Source organism: Grammomys surdaster, unplaced genomic scaffold, assembly GCF_004785775.1.
Source record: "Grammomys surdaster isolate TR1022 unplaced genomic scaffold, NIH_TR_1.0 350, whole genome shotgun sequence".
NCBI lineage: Eukaryota > Metazoa > Chordata > Mammalia > Rodentia > Muridae > Grammomys > Grammomys surdaster.
In genome coordinates this window covers 286,597-299,833 of record NW_021604769.1, presented here as the reverse complement: position 1 = coordinate 299,833, position 13,237 = coordinate 286,597, and the positions used below count along the sequence as shown (strand labels likewise).

General features: G+C 39.4%; 1 pseudogene; it reads right to left on the bottom strand.

Moving 5' to 3' along the window:
* Window positions 1-12,118: 12,118 nt before the first annotated feature.
* Window positions 12,119-13,059, bottom strand: LOC114631009 (annotated as a pseudogene).
* Window positions 13,060-13,237: the final 178 nt, after the last annotated feature.

Genomic DNA, 13,237 nt, shown 5'->3' with positions numbered 1-13,237 from the left:
GAGAGAGAGAGAGAGAGAGAGAGAGAGAGAGAGAGAGAGAGAGAGAGGAATGAATAAAGAAACATAGAAACAAAGAAACAAAGAAAGAGGTTTTCATCCCTTTACTTCTCAGATTAGGTGTTATCTCAGTGGATGCACCTGGAACTGATGAAGCAGCCCTCCTCTAAACACACCATTTGACCAGCGACTTCTAGGACAAAGTCAACCAAGTGACAGCTTCCACTATGGACAGTCTTGAGTCCCTTAGAAGACAGATAACCTCACTAGCAGAGGTTGTGCTCCAGAATCAGAGAGTGCTGGATTTAATTACTGCTGAGTACAGAGGAACTTGTATTTTGTTGAGGAAAGAAGTTTGTTTCTATGTTACTGAATCTGGGCTGGTGGAACTGGTAGGCTGCTCAAAGATCTACAGAATCTGAGGGCATGTTATTTGTCCAACCCCTCAGCCTTCCAGTATTCAAAGCCTTTTGTGGCTTGGTTTAATCTCCCTCCTTGACCATGTATTGGACATCGGAGCCCTGCTCTACCTGGCACCCTGTCTTCTCCAATTTTTAAAATGGCAGCTATCAGTGACATTAAAAAATTCACTGCTAATTGGGTTCTGGTTCAATTCCCAGTCATCCCCAGCATAGAGGCTGAAGGGTACAATGATACCTTAGTATTATAAAATAAATCAAGGGTAAATGTGGGAAACTTCTTCAAATTAAAGTTGAAGTCTACCATTGACTGGATAGCCTTCTGAGCTCAGCACATAAAGTAGGACTCCCTTCATTGACAGGGAGTCCTCCATTTGTTCCAATCTGGAACAAATTGTTCTTCTCTGACCTTGTCTGGGGAGTTCAAACCCACCCCCACATCTCTACCTGCAGAATGTCATGTGCTGTTAATTAGATTACAAGTTCAACTTCCTTTATTCTGATAAGAACCCATTCAGCTAGCTCCTAAAGTACTTTCCTGTACTAATGAGGCATTCAGTACCTCAAGCCAATGACCTTTGTTAATCTTGGAGATTCTGATCCCCATCCTCAAAATTTAATAAGCCCTGAATCAGCCCAAGTAAAGTTGATCTGCTTCCCTGCAGCTGTTCCCAGTGCTGTCATTCACTGTCCATACTCATAGGGCTTCTGAAGACCCAGCCCATCATCTCTGCTTCCTTTGTTTTTATGGACTGATATTGATTGTTGATTTCCAACGGCAGAGAGGGTCACAATTATTTCAGATTAAGTTCTTGCTAAATTTTGATATAATTGTGATCTGATAATTCAAATCTCTCTGTCACATTTTTAACTTGCATTGTGCTGTTCTACAAATCTACTTAATTCACCTCAAATTTCTATAAAGAGTAAAAAAGAGTGAGAGAGATATAAGAATGGATTTTGAAAGTGACCTTAACTTACATTTAAATAAATATCTTTCTTCTTTAGAGGTGATAAAAATAATTAAATTTAAAATAGAATATATATTGGACTCCCTCTCAAAATGCAGGCATCCCTGGTCCTGCCTGTGCCTCTGTACATGGAAGAGGCCAGGTTTTCCAGAAGTTAATTCTTACTCATTCTATTCTTCTTTCCAAAGAACATGTACAACACCTCTCTGGAACAAATTGTGCTTCCCCTACATGAAATTCCCAGAAGCAATTACATCATTTCCCACCTTGAGGGACTTTATATCTCTAAAATGTGCTGTATCTTGGGAATTTTACTGTTTAATGGGAAGTAAATTTAACGTACTTGCTATCATAAAATTCTGCAAGGAAAAATCCAGTGAGATCAACTTATTTGTGGATGACCTTGTTTTGTTGAGCTAATTTTTTTAACAAGAATAAAAAGCTTCAAGATAAACGTATTTTAATAAATAAAATAATTAGTACATTTCTACATTAGTAGATAGCTTGATATCATATCAGTTTTTCCAAACAACACTAGTAATCTACCTAGAACCTATGACCTCCACTAGCTGTGAACTTTTGAACAGGCTTATATTACTAGGTTTATATTTCTTCTTGGGAAAAGGCCTCAAAGAAAGAGAGCTGTTGCCAGAGTAGTTGTCCCACTATTTCAGCAGTGGATACATTTTGCCTAGGAATTGGTATTATAGATCATAGTGTTCATACGTGCGTAAGATGACTGATGCAATTTCCTCCTTAATTTGGGTTTTATAGCTGTGAAGAGACACCATGACAAGGCAACTCGTATAAAGGACAACATTTAATTGCGGCTGGCTTATAGGCTCAGAGATTCAGTCCACTATCATCAAGGCATGAGCTTGGCAGCATTCAGACAAATGAGGAGCTGAGAGTTCTACATCTTCGTCCAAAAGTAGACAGGAGAAGGCAGGCTTCCAGGCCACTAGGACGAAGGTCTTAAAGCCCACAACCACAGTGACACACTTCCTCCAACAAGGCCACACCTCCAAATAGTGCCACTCCTTGGACTAAGCATATTCAAACACAACATTCCACTTCCTGGCCCCTATAGGCTTGTTCAAACATACGAGTCTATAGAGGCCATACCTAAACATAATATAGTGCAAAATACATTTAGTCTAACTTCAAAAGTCCATGTAGTCTATAGCAGTCTCAACAAAGTTAAAGGTCTAAAGTTCAAAGTCTCTTCTGAGATTCATCCAGTCACTTAACTGTAAACCACAAAGCAAGACAGGAAACCACCTGAGCAAATTCCAAACTCTGAATCTCCATGTCTAGTGTCAAAACAGTCTTCATATCTCCAACTCCTTTTTCATCTTTGTTGACTGCAACAAACTTCTTTCTTCTGGACTGGTTCCACTCCCTGTTAGCAGCTTTTTGCAGCAGATATCCATTGTTGTGGTATCTCAAATATCTTGCCATCTCCAAGTCAACTTTAACATTACAGCTTTTTGTTCCAGTGTCTGGGATCCACACATAATCTTCTTGGCTCCCCCAAAGGGCTTGCCTCACTTCTCTAGTTCTGCCTTCTGTAGAACTCTAAGCTATAGTTGACTCTCCTCCACTGCTGCTTCTGTTCTTGGGTATCATCCTATGGTATTGTCATCTCCAATATGCTAAGATCTTCAGCTGCAACTAGGCTTTATTAATGAATTCTTATAGGCTCTCTTCATGGTGCCAACACTCAACTTCTTTGCATTATCCTTCAGTCCTGAGCCATCAATATTCACCAGTGGCCTTTCCTGGCCTCTCACAGTACCAAGTCTGCTCTCGATGACCCCTTCATAACTTCAAAACCAGTACCACCTGGGTGATTCTTACAGATTACCAACTCCAGCTGAAGCACAAGGTACAACTTTGGCTGTCTTTGGAACTAAGCTTCTTTGGGCTCTCAGAAAACACTTCCCAGATTTCACTTCAGAGATACTGGTCTCTTCTTCTCGGGGGCGGGGGGGGGGGGGGGTGGTGGGGGGGGGTCTTTGGTTACACTTCAAATGTTATCCCCTTTCCCAGTCCCCCTAAAACCCCCTATCCCATGCCCCCTGCCCTACTTCTATGAGGATGTTCCCCCATACACTCACCAACTCCCACCTTCCCGCCCTCAAATTCCCCTACATTGGGGCATTGAGTACTCATAGGACCAAGGGCTCCCATTGAGCCCAACAAGGCCATCCTCTGCTGCATATGCAGCTGAAACCATGGTTCCCTTTATGTGTACTCCTTGGTTGGTGGTTTAGTCCCTGGGAGCTCTGGGGATCCTGGTTGGTTGATATTATTGTTCTTCCTATGGGGTTGCAAACCTCTTCAGCTCCTTCAGTCCTTTCTCTAATTCCTCCATTAGGGACCCCATTGGGAACCCCATGCTCAGTCCAATGGTTTGGCTGTATCTGCCTTTATTTGTCAAGCTCTGGCAGAGCCGCTCAGGAGATAGCTATATCAGGCTCCTGTCATCATGCACTTCTTGGCATCCACAGTAGTGTCTGGGTTTAGTGACTGTATATAGGATGGATCCCCAAGTGAGGCAGTCTTTGGATGGCCTTTCCTTCAGTCTCTGGTCCATAATTTGTCTCTGTATTTGCTCCGATGAATATTTTGTTCCCCTTTCTAAGAAGGACTGAAGCACTCACACTTTGGTCTTTCTTCTTCTTGAACTTCATGTGGTCGGTGAATTGTATCTTGGGTATTTCAAGCATGTGGGCTAATAGCAACTTATCAGTTGCATACTATGTGTGTTCTTTTGTGATAGGCTTACCTCACTCAGGATGATATTTTCTTGTTCCATCCATTTGCCTAAGAATTTCATGACCTTGTCTGGCCTCAGTAGGAGAGAAAATGCCTAGCCTTGAACGGACATTAAGGGACAGGGTAAGGGATACCCACAGGAGTCACACTTACTCAGAGGAAAAGGGGAGGGAGGAGGAGAAGGATTATGAGAGTGGGTGACCAGGAGAGGGCAGCAAGTAGGATTTATAATGAATAAGTAAAAAAATTAAAATAAAAGTGAAAAAATAGAAAAAAAAAGAAAAAATAGACTTCTGGGAAATAACAAACAAGCATGACAAAATGTAGTATAATATGATAAAAAACCCTGTCACATTTAAGGCTGGACAAGGCAAACAAACAGAAGGAAAAGAACCCCAAGAACAGGGACAAGTATCAGAGACTCACAGGTTCACAGACTCAGGAGTTCCTTGAAATTAGTAAGCTGAAAGCTAACATATGTATATGATATACATACACATACATACACATGCATGCTCAGAGGACCTATTGAAGATCCCTGTAGGCCCTGTGCTTTGGACTTCAGTCTCCTATAAGTTCATATGAGACAACTTTCTAGTCCCCATAGTCTTGCTTTTCTTTTTTTAAATTATTTTATGTGTGTATGTATGTATGTATGTATGTATGTATATGTACATATATATACATATACATACATATACATACACATGCATGCTCAGAGGACCTATTGAAGATCCCTGTAGGCCCTGTGCTTTGGACTTCAGTCTCCTATAAATTCATATGAGACAACTTTCTAGTCCCCATAGTCTTGGTTTTCTTTTTTTAAATTATTTTATTTATTTACATTCCAGTCATTGCCCCAATTCCCTGTCCCCACTCTCAGTTTCTCATCCCACTTGTCCCCCACCCTTGCCTCTGGGAAGGTGTTCACCCTCTCTTCCCACCAGGTATCCCCCTTCCCTGGGACCTCAATCTCTGCAGGATTAGGTACATCTTCTCTCACTGGGACCAGAACAGGCATCCTTCTGCTATATATGTGCCAGGGGCCTCTGAGCAGCCCATGTATGCTGCCTGGTTTTGTGGCTCAGATTCTGAAAGCTCACAAGGGTCAAGGTTAGTTGATATGGCTCGTCTTCCTATGGGGTCACCCTCTCCATCAGCTTCTTCAGTCCTTCCCCAATTCAACCATAAGGGTCCCCAACATCAATCCAATGGTTGAGTATAAGTGTCTGCTTCTGAATTAGTCAGCTACTGGTAGGGCCTTTCAGAGGACAGCCATGCTGGGCTCCTGTGTGTAAACACCTCATGGCATCAGTAATAGTGTCAGGCCTTGGTGTCTCCCCATGACATAGTACCCAAGTTGGGCCAGTCACATGACTGCCTTTCCTTCAGTCTCTTCTTCATTTTTGTCTCTGCAGTTTTTTAGACAGGAACAATTTTGGTTCAGAAATTTTGATTTTAGGTTATCAACCCCATCCCACCACTTAAGGCCCTGTCTATTTACTAGAAGTGGACTCTTCAAGTTCCCTCTCCCCATTGTTGGGCCTTTTGGCTAAGGTCACCCACATTAAGTCTGGAGAGTCTTTGACCTCTTAGGCCTCTGAAACTTTCAAGAGGGTCCCCTCATCTCCCACCCGCAAGAGGCTGCATATTACCATTCATTCTCCTGGCCTTCTGGGTTTCTCTCCTTCCCTCCTCCTCACCATACCTAATCCTGTTCTCCTTATCCCCTTACCCTCTGTTCTTCCACCTAGATCCCTCCCTCCTTCCCTCTGCCTCCCTTGATTATTTTGTTCTCCTTCTAAGTGGGATTGAAGCACCCTCACTTGAGCCTTCCTGCTTGTTAAACTTCTTACAGTCTTTGAGTTATATCCTATGTATTCTGTACTTTTGGGCTAATATACACTTATCAGTGAGTATATAGCATACATATCCTTTTGGGTCTGGATTACCTCACTCAGGATGATATTTTCCAGTTCCATCCATTTGCCTGTGAAATTCATGATGTCCTTGTTTTTAATAGCTAAATAGTATTCCACTGTGTAAATGAACCACATTTTCTGTATCCATTCATCAGTTGAGGGCATCTGGGTTGTTTTCAATTTCTGGGTATTACAAATAAGGCTGCTATGAGCACAGTGGAATAGACAGATGATAGATAGATAGATAGATAGATAGATAGATAGATAGATAGATAGTGGAATAAACAGATGATATATAGAGAGAGACATATATATATATATAGATATATATATGTAGTCTTCAACAAATTTGTAAAATACACTATGTTTTTGTTTTGCTTAATTAATTTATTCACTTTACATCCCAATCAGAGAGCCTCTCCTTCTATTTTTGCCATCCCACAAGCCCCATATCCCACACCCATTCTTTTTTGAGAAGTGGTAGTTCCCCTTTGAGTACCAACACACCCTAGCACATCAAATGACTGTAGGACTAGGCATATCCTCAACCTCTGAGACCAAACAAGGCAGTCCAATTAGTGGGAAAGGATCCACAAGGAGGCAACAAAGTCAGCACAGTCCCTGCTCCAGTTGTTTCAAGAAACACAAGCAAAGGGAATACTTACAAATATATTTTAAGAGACCAGAACCAATCTAACACCAACAAATATTCTGCAAAGAAAGTATAAATGGCACCCAGTATTTTTGTTGAATATAGGAACCTGATAGCCCTTCACTCAGGCATGTACTAATAGCACTAAGTGGATTCAGTGGGCTTAGAAATAAATGCATGAATTTCTGAGAGCAAAGTGTAAAAGTATGAGAAGAATTGTAGGAGGGTGGGTGGGAGTACATTTGATGTTAAAACATATGATATATTAAATTATATATATGTATATATATCATTATGCAGATTGAATAGCTTATATGCTATAAATCATATATATATAATTATAGGGATTGAGTAGCTTACATGCTTATATTTGGGGATATATATGTATACATATATATGTATGCAATAGTAATCAATCAAGAACAAAGAGGAAATAAATTTGAAAGAGAGTATGAAGAGGCAAATGGGAGGGGTTGGAGGAAAGAAAAGGAAGGGGAAATGTTGAAATTAAATTATACTCTCTAAAAATTAAATAAAGAAATTCTCAAATGATAAATCTTTTAAAAGAAAATATCAATAAATGATTAATACAAGAATATATTAAAGAATATATTTAATATATTCAAGAATATATTAAAGTTGACAGAGCATAATAAGCATTGGGGTATTATGATAGTGGGACAAAAATATGTTCCATTTACATGAGAATAAAAGAAGCATTGTCAAACACATAATAAAAAGAAATTCTTCTAGACTTATAAAGGTGTAGATGTTGGTATGACCATACTGTGCATGCAAGATAGAGAATATTAAAGATATATTTTAAAAAGCAAACACAATCCTCCATTCTTCCTTTGAGTGTACAGCCATGAAAATAAAATCATTGTCTCAAAAAAACATAATCTAATAAAGATATCTCACTCTCATATAAATTTCAACATTACACACCTACCCATACACATAATGTTTATTTAAATTTAAAGTAGAAAGTTGAAACTGCAGTTTGTGATAACACAGATTAACCTATCAGAAATTATGCTATTGAAAATAAGATACAGAACAAAATGTACTACATTATCACATGTATATGAGGAGATCAAGAGAATAATAAGACATCTTCCTTCCAGTTCACAGCTACACCCAAAAGCAGATCATGTACTACAGGCCCCACCCCCACCCTACCTACATTCAGACACAAATTGACCCTCAAGAGTTCTGACACCACAAGGCTCATAGGTGGATCCCTTCTGCCCAAATACCTGACCAAACTGTGACTGACCTCCCTCCCAATCCCCAGGACACAGAGGACACAGGACCTCCTGCACTACCAGAGACACATCTTGCTTCCTGTCCACAACTGCTCCCTGTAGCACCCCACCCTGCCCATACTCAGAGTCAGTTTGACCCACAAGAGGCCCAGCATAACCAGACTCACAGGAGAGACAGCCTCCAGTCAGAGATAAGAAGGACAGTTAACACCAGAGATAACCAGATGGCTAGAGGTAAGCACAAGAACATAAGCAACAGAAACCAGTGTCACTCAGAAATATCAGATACAAGCTCTCCCACAACAGTAAGCCCTGGATACCCTAACACACCTGAAAAGCAATATTCTGATCTAAACTCATAGCTCATGAAGATGATAGAAGACCTTAACGAAGACATAGATAACTCCCTTAAAGAAATACAAGAAAACACAGGTAAACATGTAAAAGCCCTTAAAGAGGATACACATAAATCCCTTAAAGAAATAGAGGAAAACACAATCAAATAGGTGAAGAAATTGAACAAAACCATCCAGGATCTAAACATAGAAGTAAAAACAATAAAGAAATCACAAAGGGAGACAGCCCAGGACATGGAAAACCTAGGAAAGAGATCAGGAGTCACAGATGCAAGCATCACCAACAGAATATAAGAGACAGAAGAGAGAATCTTAGTCATAGAGGATACCATAGAAGACGTTGACATAACAATCAAAGAAAATGCAAAGTGCAAAAATCTCCTAACCCAAAACATCCAGGAAATTCAAAACACGATGAAAAGACAAAACCTAAGAAAACAGGTATAGAAGAAACATCGTCAACAAAAGCTTAGAAGAAAACATCTCCCATGCTCATGGATCAGCAGGATTAGCAAAGTAAAAATGGCCATCTTACCAAAAGCAATCTACAGATTCAATGCAATCTCCATCAAAATTCCAGCTCAATTCTTCACATAGGTAGAAAGAGTAATTCTCAACATCTGGAGTAACAAAAACCTGAAATAGCGAAAATTATTCTAAACAATAAGAAAACTTCTAGAGAAATACCATTCCTGAACTTAAGCACTACTACAGAGCAATAGTGATAAAAACCTCATGATATTGGTACAGAGATAGACAAGTAGATCAATGAAATAGAATTGAAGACCAAAAATAAACCCACAGATTTATGGTAACTTGATCTTTGACAAAGAAGCCAAAACCATTTTGTGGGTAAAAGAAAGAAAGCATTTTCAATGAATGCTGCTGGTTCAATTGGCAATCTGCATGTAGAAGAATGCAAATTGATCCATGTTTAACTCCTTGTTCAAAGCTCCAGTCCAAGTGGATCAAGGACCTCCAAATATATAAAACCACAAATGCTGAATCTAATAGAAGAAAGCATGGTAAAGAGCCTCACAACATCAGCCAAGGGGAAAATTTCCTGTAGAGAACATCAATGGCTCAGGCTCTAAGATCAACAATTGATAAATGGGACCTTATAAAATTAAAAACATTCTGTAAGGCAAAGGACATTGTAAATAGGACAAAATGGCAACCTATAGATTGGGAAAAGATCTTTACCGACCCTACATTTGATATAAGCCTAATATCTAAAATATGTAAAGTCTCAAGAAGAACCAAATAACCCTATTAAAAATGGGGTACAGAGCTAAACAAAGAATTCTCAACTGAGGAATCTAGAGTGGCTGAGAAGCACCTAAAGAATGTTCAATATTTTTAGTCATTAGGAAATTGCAAATCAAAATGACCAATGGTTCACCTCAGACCAATCAGAATGGCTAAGATCAAAAACTCAGGTAACAGCACTTGTTGGCAATAATGTGGAGAAAAAGGAACATTCTTCCATTGTTGGTGAGATTGCAAACTAGTACTTCCACCCTGGAAATCAATCTGGAGGTTTCTCAGAAAATTGGAAATAGATCTACCTGAGTACACAGCTATGCCACTCTTGGCAATATACCCAAAAGATGCTCCAACATGTAAGAAGTACATGTGCTCCACTATATTCATAGCAGCCTTATTTATAATAGCCAGAAGGTGGAGTCAACCCAGATGTCCCTCAACAGAAGAATGAATACAGAGAAGGTAGTACATTTACACAATGGAGTACTACTCATTTATTAAAAACAATGACTTAATAAATTTCACAGACAAATGGATGGTACTAGAAAAATCAACCTGAGTGATGTAACCCAGCTGGAAAAGGACACACATGATATGTATTCACTATTAAGTGGATTTTAGCCCAAATGCTCAGAGCACCCATGTTACAACTCACAGAACATAGAAAGCTTAAGAAGAAGAAAGACCAGAGTGTGGAAACTTCAATCCTACTTAGAAGAGGAAACAAAATAATCACTGGAGGAAGAAGGAGAAAGGTATCTTGGAAGGAGGCGGGGAAGGGAAAACAGGATAAGGCATGAAAAGAGATAGGAGAGACGGTCCAGAGAGTCAGGAGAATAAATAGAAATATATAGCAGTGGGAATGGAGAACAGGGCAGGGAACCAAAAGAAATCCCAGATGCCAGGAAAACAAGAGGTTTTCAGGACCCAATGAGGATGACATTAGCCAAAATACCTAACAGAGCAGAAATAGAACCTAAAGAGATTACCTCCAGTATATAGGCATGGCTACCAGTTGAGAAACAGGGCCACCCATCCATCTCAAAATTTTTAACCCGGAACTGTTTCTGTCAAAAAAAAAAAAATGACAAAAAAATGGAGCAGAGACTTAAGGAAAGGCCATCCAGAGACTGCCCCACCTGGGGATCCATCCCATTTGCAAATATCAAACCCCTACACTATTGTTGATGCTGAGAAGTGCTCAGAGACTGACAGGAGCCTAGTATGACTGTCCTCTGAGAAGCTCTGCCAGCACCCCACTAAGACAGATGCAGATACTCACTGCCAACCATCAGACTGAGCCCAGGGACCCTCATGGAAGAGCTAGGGGAAGGACTGAAGGAGAGAAAGGGGATTGTAACCCCATAGGAAAAACAATATCAACTAACTGTAACCCCCAGAACTCCCGGGGACTAAACCACCAACCAAAGAGTACACATAAAGGGGCCCATGGTTTCAGCTACTTACGTTACAGAGGATTGCCTTATCTGGCAACAATGGGAGGGGAGGTCCTTGGTCCTGTTTAGGCTTGTTGCCCCAGCATAGTGTGATGCAAGAGAGGAGAGGCAGGAGGGAGTGAGTGGGTGAGTGGGTGAGTGAGTGAGTGGGTGGGTGGGTGAGCACTATCATAGAGGCAAAGAGGAAGGGGGATGGGATTGGGGGGTTTGTAAAGGGGAGACTGGGAAGGGATACAACAACATTTGTAACGTATATAACTAAAATGACCAATTAATAATTTTCAAATATCAAAAAATATTTATCAAATTACTAGAAATAGAAAGAGAGAATCAAAAATATGAATTGTCAGGTGCAAAGTGTTTGGTAAAATGAGAATTCTACAGACCTAAGTTATATCTTGAGAATTATAAACAATAGAATTGTGTTAAATATTAAACTTTCACAAAAGGAAGATTTTATGCACAATTACACAAGTAACGTTGCATGAAGTGAATGAACTATATTTAAGCATAAGTCTATCTCTATATCAATAGATAGAAAAATCAATATCTATCTATTACCTATATCTATATTGGTATATATAGATATAGAGAAAGAGAGAGAAAGATATATATGCAATAACAATTATTTTAAAAGATGAAGGATAGCAGGGCAGTGGTGGCACACGACTTAATTTCAGCACTTGGGAGGCAGAGGCAGGTGGATTTCTGAGTTCGAGGCCATCCTGGTCTACAGAGTGAGTTCCAGGACAGCCAGGGCCACACAGAGAAACTCTGTCTCCAAAAAAAAAAAAAAAAAAAAAAGAGGAAGGAGAGTGAGTATGGGTATATGGAGGATGTTAGAGAAAGAAACAAAATTAAAACCTCTCTAAATGCGGATAAAAAAAGAAATAATGATAAAGTATATTGTTGTGAAAGACAAGGAATGTGATGTGAAAAAAATCCTAGTTGTCTTAGACATGCAAAACCAAAAAATATTGTAAAATATAATTTGTCTTATTATAATTTTATGATATCTAATACTGAATATTAAGTATTAATTTTAAATTGATTCTTTAATAACCGGTAGAAGACATTTTTAACCTCTTTGTTCCTTAAACTGTATATCAACGGGTTAAGCATGGGGATCACTAAAGTATAAAACACAGATGCTATTTTTATCCTTCTTTAAGGAGTGAGTGGATTTAGGTTGCAAATACATAAAGAGTAGAGTACATAGAACACCACAACCACTGTCAGATGAACCATATATGTAGGGAAAGTTTTCCCCTGCCTTCTGCAGAATGCATCTGACATATGGCTAGCAGAATCAGAACATATGATCCAAGGACTACCAGAAGAGAGGAGATCAAATTCAATGCTGAAAATAATATGATCAGCAATTGTATTTCTTCTGCGTCTGAACACAACATAGGTAACAAGAAAACAGCATCACAGTAGAAATGGCTGATGGTGTTTGAGCCACAGAAAGTTAATGTGAAAATCTTACTGATGAACAGCAGAGCCTGGAAGGTGCTGTAGAGGTATGGAATGCCCACGAGCACATGGCAAAGTCTCTGAGACATGATCACACTGTAAAGCAGAGGGTTGCAGATGGCTACATAGCGGTCATTGGCCATTGCAGACAAGTTAAAGAGTTCACTGATAATGAACAAAACAAAGAATGACATCTGTGTGGCACATTCATAGAAAGAAATGTTTTTTTCATCCATAATAAAATCCACAAGCATCCTGGGACAGATGACAATAGAATTTGCAAGATCAATAAAAGGCAGGTGTCAGATGAAAAAGTACATAGGGGTTTGTAAGTGAGAGTCCAGCTTGGTCAAAATGATCATGCCCAGGTTGCCCATGACTGTGACTGCATAGATGATGAAGAAGACCCCAAACAAAGGAAGCTGAGATTCAGTGCTCTGTGTGATTCCCAGCAAGATGAACCCAGGCAGTGATATTGTATTCTTTTGCCCCATGTCATTCAATTTTATCCTCCAAAAGAAGCAAACAATGTTTTCAACTTTTATTAAGTTATATTTGTAGGATGAACAGATATTTTAAAAATAAGTAGTCACAAACAAAATTTGCATATGATTTTCTAAATGAATGTGTAGAGCATTCTACTTTGCAAATGATCTCTTCCAGAAAATATGT